Source organism: Opisthocomus hoazin, chromosome 11, assembly GCF_030867145.1.
Source record: "Opisthocomus hoazin isolate bOpiHoa1 chromosome 11, bOpiHoa1.hap1, whole genome shotgun sequence".
NCBI classification, from domain to species: Eukaryota; Metazoa; Chordata; class Aves; order Opisthocomiformes; family Opisthocomidae; genus Opisthocomus; species Opisthocomus hoazin.
In genome coordinates, this window is record NC_134424.1 from 23,089,385 (window position 1) to 23,097,316 (window position 7,932).

Sequence of the window (7,932 nt, forward strand, 5' to 3'; positions counted from 1 at the left end):
GATCAGAGAAGCTTAGAAGTACGTAACGCCACGCTATCACCCAATGCAACTGAAAAGGTGCTAAAGTGGGTGGGTGGATGGACGGACGGACGGGAGAGAGATCTCTCCAATCACGGAAACTGATGTGAATTAAAAGTATTTTTCCCAGCATTTAAATAAACTGCAAGGGTAGCATTTAGCTATTCTTTACCACAATACAGCTTGCAAAGCAGCTTCCTGCAGTATGCCCAGACCAGCAGGCCCACAAAAGCAGAATCCCCGAGGAGTTACCAGGACTGAAGGCCTCGGCTGCTTTGCCATCAGTTTCTTGTCTTTACTGGAGAAGGTCAAGCTCCAGCCACCGCACTGAATTCAAGAAATCCTGCTCAGAGCCTTGCCCGAGAGACAGAATGCATGGATACAATTAAAATAAAGTGGCTGCTGAAGAATAAGGCAGCACTGGAAAAGGTTTGCCAACACAGTAATGCCAATTAAGGGTGTGATTTTTGGATGATATTTTTACACCAACACCAGCCCTATTAATGCTGGTGTAACTGTCTTCAAAGCGATTTCGAAGGTCCAGCTGACTCCATTTGGGAAAAGCAGCAGTTAAAAAGACCCTTTTTTGGCCTCTGTAGGCCCCATTCTGCCATTAGGGGAAAATCTTTCATATTAAAAAGTTTCATCCATTCCACTAATAAGGGTTTTTTATGCCTAGAGAGCTGTATCTTTCTCAGATAATTTTGCACCCATGAACCGCATGCCATAAGCTGTAGTTTTGTTGTTAAATACCAGTCTAACCAAGTTATAAGCAACGCCACGGTTATGGGATGTGCCCATCGCCTTCCTCCACAGACGAAAGGACAAGGATGCCCAAACCAGAGACATCCCACGAGGAAGAGTGGGAAAGGAGAGGATTCAGGCGCTGATGGTCCGTCAGAAAACCGCAGGAACAGCTACACTCTCCAGCACCACCCCTCCACTCATCGCCCGCGGGCGCAAAGAAACAAAACTCAGTATTAACATAACTCAGCAATAACACCACCTTTTCCTTCAGCCCCAAAGGCTCAGAGAAACAACTCAACGCCAGTGTGGCGGCAGCGAGCTCCAAGGCGGCCGGGGCCACGCACCCAACACGCTCCTCCAGCCTGGCTGCCTGCGGGCTGCTCGGCTCCGGGCGGACGGGCAAGCTCCAGCACAAGCCTTGGAGCTACGTGAGCCAAGAGATAAGGCGAGGGGGCAGAGGCCAGGCTGCCAGGGCTCAAGCCCTGGACACGCTGCGAGCAACTCTGCTTCCAGGGAGATTTCTCCATGGATTCCACCAGCCCGGTCCCCCGAATCTCCCCGACACAGCCCCCTGCTCCAGGAACCCCAGCACACCAGCAAAAGCGGGCAGAAAGCACTTCTCTTGGTTACCCCACGGATTTTCTCCTCTTCCCTTCAAACCTGCCAGCGGTGTTGGCTCCGCTCGCCGCACATCTCGGCGCGGGCGTCCGGGGAGCAGCGTGGCCAGCTCTCCCCCCAGCTCCAAGCGACATCGGATTCGGGAGCGCTCCCACCGAACCCAGCCGGCTCTCGGGCAGTTGCCTGCCTAAAGCAACAGCTCCCAAAACATCTACGGCAACTTTGTTTTTTTTCTTTTTTCCTCCTTCGACAATTTGCCACTTTCAGAACAAACCAAAAAAAAAAAAAGGAAAAAAGGAAAGAAAAGGAGGCAGAGAAGAGAAACTCCGCATTCGGCTGTTTGTCCCGGGGAGGGGAAGGGGCTCGGGGTCGCGTCCCCCGCGGCGAGGGGCTGCGGCCGGCTCCGCTCCGCCCGGCGCCGGGACCGGGACGGGGCCGGCAGCGGGACCGGCAGCGGGAGGGGGGGGTCCGGCGGGAGCCCCGGCCGCTCCCCGCGCACTTACCGCCCGGCTCCGCGCTGCTCGGCTCCGCTCGGCGGGGAAAGGGGCGCGGGGACCCCGGCGCCGGAGGGAGGGGCCGGAAAGCCGCGGCGGGGCCGAGCGCCTCAGCCGGCACCGGGGGGGGCCGCCGCCCCCGGCCCCGGCCCCACGGGGGGGGGACAACGCCGGCGGCGTAACGCGTGCGCAGGGCCCGGGGGCTGCCGACGGAAAAATGAAATAAAAACTAGACAGCAAAAGGCGGGGGGGGGGGGGGTGAAGGCCGGGTCTGGCTTCGCCCAGGTGGAGCCCGCCGGTGGCTTCCGAACGGCGCCGAGAAGCGCTCTGGATTTTCTTCGCGTCCCGCCGCTGCCTGCCGAGAGCCCCGTGGCCCCGCACTCACCTCGCCGTGACCCGCCGCGGGAGCGTGCGGCGATGGCGATCCCGAGCTTTGCATCGGGAGGGTCTGGTTGTCGTGTTTGTATCAGAGTCACAGAATGGTGGGGTTGGCAGGGCTCTCTGTGGGTCCCCCAGCCCAACCCCCTGCCCAAGCAGGGTCACCCACAGCAGGCTGCACAGCACCGCGGCCAGGCGGGGCTGGAATATCTCCAGAGAAGGAGACTCCACAGCCTCCCTGGGCAGCCTGGGCCAGGGCTCCGTCACCCTCAGAGGGAAGAAGTTCTTCCTCGGGTTCAGCTGGAGCTTCCTCTGCTTCAGTTTGTGCCCGTTGCCCCTTGTCCTGTCGCTGGGCACCACTGGAAAGAGTCTGGCCCCATCCTCCTGACACCCACCCTGCAGATATTTAGAGGCATTTCTAAGGTCCCCTCTCAGCCTTCTCTTCTCCAGGCTGAACAAGCCCAGCTCCCTCAGCCTCTTCTCGTAGGAAAGATATGGCAATAGAGACTGTTCATTCAGACTCATCCTGGTATCAATTAGAGACGAGTCCTTGCGAAAACAAAGTCTCTGCAGCACCATGTCACGGAGAAAACCCCCGTTGGAGGGTCTGAGGAACACCCCGGGGTGCCATCCCCCTGCCCAGCCTACGAGCGCGGGGGCTGGCCCCCAGGCCCTGGCTCTCCCTGGTCAGGGACCTCAAGGACCCCTCTTCAGGGCTGCAGGCTCAGCTGCCCCCTGCCTTTCTGCCCCTTCGGCACAAGCTGTGCCGAGGCCTCAGCCCGGCGGTGGGACCAGCCCGGAATCACAGAATCACAGAATAGTAGGGGTTGGAAGGGACCTCTGTGGGTCATCTAGTCCAACCCCCCTGCCCAAGCAGGGTCACCTACAGCAGGCTGCACAGGACCTTGTCCAGGCGGGTCTTGAATATCTCTGGAGAAGGAGACTCCACAACCTCCCTGGGCAGCCTGTTCCAGTGCTCCGTCACCCTCAGAGGGAAGAAGTTCTTCCTCATGTTCAGACGGAACTTCCTGTGCCCCAGTTTGTGCCCAAAGCTCGGCAGCAAGCCCCCGAGGCAGGCAGCGCAGGGAGACCCACCCGGGCTGCCTTCACACCACACAGCTCCTGGGCTCCAAGGGCCTTTGGTCACGGGAGGAGGGCACCGACCCAGCACCCGGCTGTCGGGTGCAGGGGAGCACCCACGGCCCGGCCGCCAGCTTTGCCTTTCCCAGCAACCGAGGGATGGAGCAGGCGTGGCTGCCCGCAGCGCTCGGTCACCTCCTCCCATCGCTGGGGAGAGGGTCCTTCACCATGCCCTCCTCCTCCTCCTGCGCTCTCCTCTCCCCCTGGTAGCAAACTCAGCTCGAGCCCAGTCCGCGACAGTAAAAATACAACATTATCGAAGAAGCTTTTAAGCTGCCCCTGGCTCTCAGCAGCTCCCGTTCAAGTCCAAAATCTGCACAGACAAAATGTGCGTACAATTAGGGAAAAGCAGCAGTGTAAGAATTTCCACTTCTGAATGATGTGGTATCCTGCCTCCGACACAGCCAAAGCCTGCGAAAGTGGGACTGTCTTGCTGTGTGGTGTTGCAGCGTCTGTAGGGAGGGGGTTCGCTGCCGATCGCTGCTGGACACCCTCAGGGCTAGACCAACTACACAAAAATCATTGTGTAACTTTGGCCAGAGAGAAAAACGCTATTTAGTTTGTGAGGAAACAATCAACCCGCCAAAAATGATCCTACACGGTCTTGAATTTCATCCGAAGGCAAAAAGAAAGCATAGAACGAGCCGAGGACTGTGATGTCTCTCTGGCTCTGCGAAGATGTGACGTGAGCACCGCTGCTCTGAAGGTAGTGCTTATGGTGGAGAAAGCCTTCACTCATCTGGGGACAGCCCACGAGTGCCACTCGCTGTCACCCAGCTGCGCCAGGACCGGACGGGAAGCAGCAGAGCCAGCGGTGACGCTTCGTCTGGGCTTTGCGCATGAGGCCTGTGGCTGAGCTGGGGGCGAGTCCACCTCTGGCAGCTCCACACCCCGTGGTCCCAGTCACACGTGTTTGAGGAAGACCGGGAGAGACCACCAGAGCCAACCTCCAGACTGTGACAAAACTAAAGCAGGAGTTACAGGAGACTCCTGACATCACTCTAGCAGCTTTTGCTGTTTCATCCACAATGGCCTCAGCAAGGAAAAGTCTGTTGGTAGGGCTAAAACCTCTCATCAGACCAGCTGATGCACATGGACAATACTTAGGAAGCTTTAAGGCACACAGATCCTTCCTCAGATCTAAGAGGGGGACGCAAGCTGCTCCCCTGACTCTGTCAGATCTTCCACGGGAGGTTTCCTCTCCCCGAAACACCCGTTGTCTGTTATCACCCTTTCTGCTCCACCAACACAACCAACGCAGGCAGGGGCAGCCGGAGATGCCACCAACCAGACCTGTTCCAGACAGAAGCTAACAATCCTGCTCACCACTTGTACACAGCATTTCCAACGCCCCTGCTACGCCCAGCGCTGAAGGTGTAGCTTGGGGGGACTTCAGGAGGAAACACGACCGCAGACTCGGCGTCTGTCGGAGCGCCTTTAGGAGGGGAGAGCTGTGGGAGGCCAGGCGCAGGGTCTCCACCGTGTGTCCAGCGGCTGAGGACTGAGCAGTGCCACTGCCAGGGTGGGTCCCCGCGACACGGGGAGCAGAATCACAGAATAGTAGGGGTTGGAAGGGACCTCTGTGGGTCATCTAGTCCAACCCCCCTGCCCAAGCAGGGTCACCCACAGCAGGCTGCACAGGACCTTGTCCAGGCGGGTCTTGAATATCTCCAAAGAAGGAGACTCCACAACCTCCCTGGGCAGCCTGTTCCAGTGCTCCGTCACCCTCAGAGGGAAGAAGTTCTTCCTCATGTTCAGCTGGAACTTCCTGTGCCTCAGTTTGTGCCCATTGCCCCTTGTCCTGTCACTGGGCACTGCCCTGCTCTGCCAGTGGGTTCCCGATACACCACCGGGACATCTCAATTCATCCCTCTACACGCCAGTGTAAGACAGCAAGAACGGATGCAGCGCAGCCCCAGAGGGCCTGACTGCGGAGGACAGAAGCTCCTCAGCACAGCGGAGCAAACAGCCATGAAGAAGCTGCCAGCTCAGCTCTGCTGCAGCTCCCCACAGCACCACTCACCTGCGTAGACCCTAAACCCGAATCGAAAGCTGGAGTCCTGCACCACTGGCCCGTCCTCAGGCAGTGCTTTCACTCAATTTGCCCCAGTGAAAATATGGCTCAGAAACAGAGTAACTTTTTATAACATCATACGATCACTTAAAATATTCTACTTTGACTTCAAGTGACATTGAAGAACTAATACATCCAGGATACAAGCGAGGCTGAACGGAAACATCCATCATTTCTAAATGAAAGGAAACTGATGAAAAAAACATTGTTTGGGGCCTGGGAGGGTAAGGCAGGTCGTGTGAATCCACAGAAGATATGGAGCGGCCATCATCATTGGGGGATTAGCACATACCCACGCAGGAACTAGCTTTGGAAAGCAGAACTAACTCTTTGGAAGTCTGACTTCAGGGTGAAAAATGTTCTTTTGGACTTCCATTCAGCCATTTTTTGCATCTCCAGCACTCTGAAAACTGGGCTCTGCGCTGGGCACCAAAGGGGAGGGAGGCAGTGCTGCCTCCTTCCAGGAGACAGGCAGGAAACCTGGATGCCCAGAGAAGACTCTGTACACGGTGTAGTTAACCCTAGAGAGCCTGACTCAGAAGCAGCTGAAGCTTTTCCGAATAGAAGCTCCAAAAAAAGAGGAAGCAAATCAGAGGAGAGAAAAAGTGACGCTTCAGAATTCCAGAGCTAACACAATAAGTCTTTGGTGTTTCCCGAGCAACAATTTCCCAACTGCAGAGCAGAGGGAACCACACCACCAGTGTCCTCTACCCCTTTTTTTCTGCCGCTGTAAACTGTAGGAACTGTTTTGCCACAGCTCTTCCGTGACACTCTCTTCCACATGGCCACAGCATTCCCACTTGAAAGCAGTGCTGCTCTGGTTGAATAACCACGGAGCAGAGCTGAACAATTGTCAAATGCGGGCAGGCTCAGGCTGAAATAGTTCTCATAAGTTCTCCTCCAGCCACAGTTTTTCAGAATTCGGGAAGATGTCACAAAGCAGCAGAAAACAATGCCTACTCGGCCATTCAACAGCGCGCCTTTTATTGCGGTGTACGATTGAGAAACGTAGGAGATGTACAGCTCACTCAGGAAAAGCTGTTAGCAGATGTGGCTGCTTTGAAATACCAGAGTGTCAATATTCTAACACATTTCATACCAGTGAAAAATTGCACAACTTAAAGACTAGCCCAATCCAAACAAATTAATTACGATGTACGTCTGCTCTGAACCCAGCGGAGAACAGCTCGTACTGTTCTGGAGATCTCTGATTACCAGGACTCAAAGATTTGCCGTGACCTGCATGGCTGAACGCTGAACAGTGGACAGTTAAAGAAACAGCTCGCAAGAGAAGATTCCTGCAGCGCTGGATGGATGCAGTGTGAGAATTACCTACTCGGACAGGAGGAGAACAGCATCACCCTGTTTTTCTGCAGGTATTTGGTCACATTCAATACTCTGCTGTACCCATTCAGCGCCTTTGAAGGAAATAAAGTTGTACGCGTGAAATGGAGTAAAGCATGATTCTTTGAGCAAGGAGCAAACATGCCCTGCAGTGACTTGCTGCTAATTTAATGTACTGAATCGCTGTTAATTTAGTGTACTGACAAACCAAGAGCACTCATGAGCAGCATTTGATAAGGTATTATTTCAGATTCTGACATTCTACTGCAAGTGTCTGAGAAATGTACCCAGATCTAAGATCAAAGGGCTCTTCAAGGTAAATGGCAGGAAAATGACCTTTGTCTTGGAACCTGACTTGAAACTGTTCCTTGTTCTCAAACTCTTTCACCATCAAGAAGTACACAACGGAAAGCATGGCGCTCAGAAATCAGCACTCTGATGCCAGCAAATGTCACCTCGTTGATGAACTTCCAGACTGCAAATGCTACCAAGACAAATCCTCTGCCAAGATGAGCTCTTCCTTTACCTGAATGCCATAGAATCAGGTACAACGTGCCCTCTTCCAGGGCTTGTTACCTTCATTTTTGTCACATGTGAAGTTCTCAAGAAACTCTGGCTGAGCATGTCGGACACACTTCAGCTCAGACTGATTTCTGGTTACGCAGCAGCAGCTCATGCTGCCATCCCTACAAACGTGCGGCAAGCAGGCGGAGTTGCGATTTTCCCCAGTCGCCCCCGTTGGCTTCTCTCATTTCCTCCTGGTCATCCCAGTTCCTCTCACATGATTTTCTGCACCTTGTTGTTGAGAATGCAATTGAAACAACAGGTTTCTTTTTATTGTTTTCTTTTTTTTTTTTTTTTTTTGAAAGTGTTCAGTATTGACCTTGAAAGTTTTCAAAAAGCAGATGTAGCTCTAGCTCTTCTCGCGGTGGATGAGCCGACTCATGCAGACTGTTAAAATCCACTTCAGATTTGCTGCAGCACGAGTTGTAAACAAAACAAATATCCAACATCAGAATGACCGCAAACGTGCTGCATCATGTGAAGCTACCCTCCAAGTACTGCTTCACGTTACAATTCTGAAACGTGCTCTTGGTTTAGAAAGGGTAAGAGTATTGA

General features: G+C 54.3%; 1 protein-coding gene across 3 annotated transcripts in view; it reads right to left on the reverse strand.

Annotated features, from left to right (window-relative positions):
• FBLN2 (fibulin 2) overlaps positions 1-2,347 on the reverse strand; it is a 115,085-nt gene extending 112,738 nt beyond the window's left edge. For 2 of the 3 annotated variants that reach the window (XM_075432779.1, XM_075432775.1), the window contains exon 1: positions 1,887-1,949. The gene's annotated coding sequence lies outside the window, so the exon portion shown is untranslated. Of the gene's footprint in view, positions 1-1,886; positions 1,950-2,262 lie in introns of those variants that run through there. The other variant, XM_075432776.1, reaches the window with a different exon arrangement.
• Positions 2,348-7,932: the final 5,585 nt, after the last annotated feature.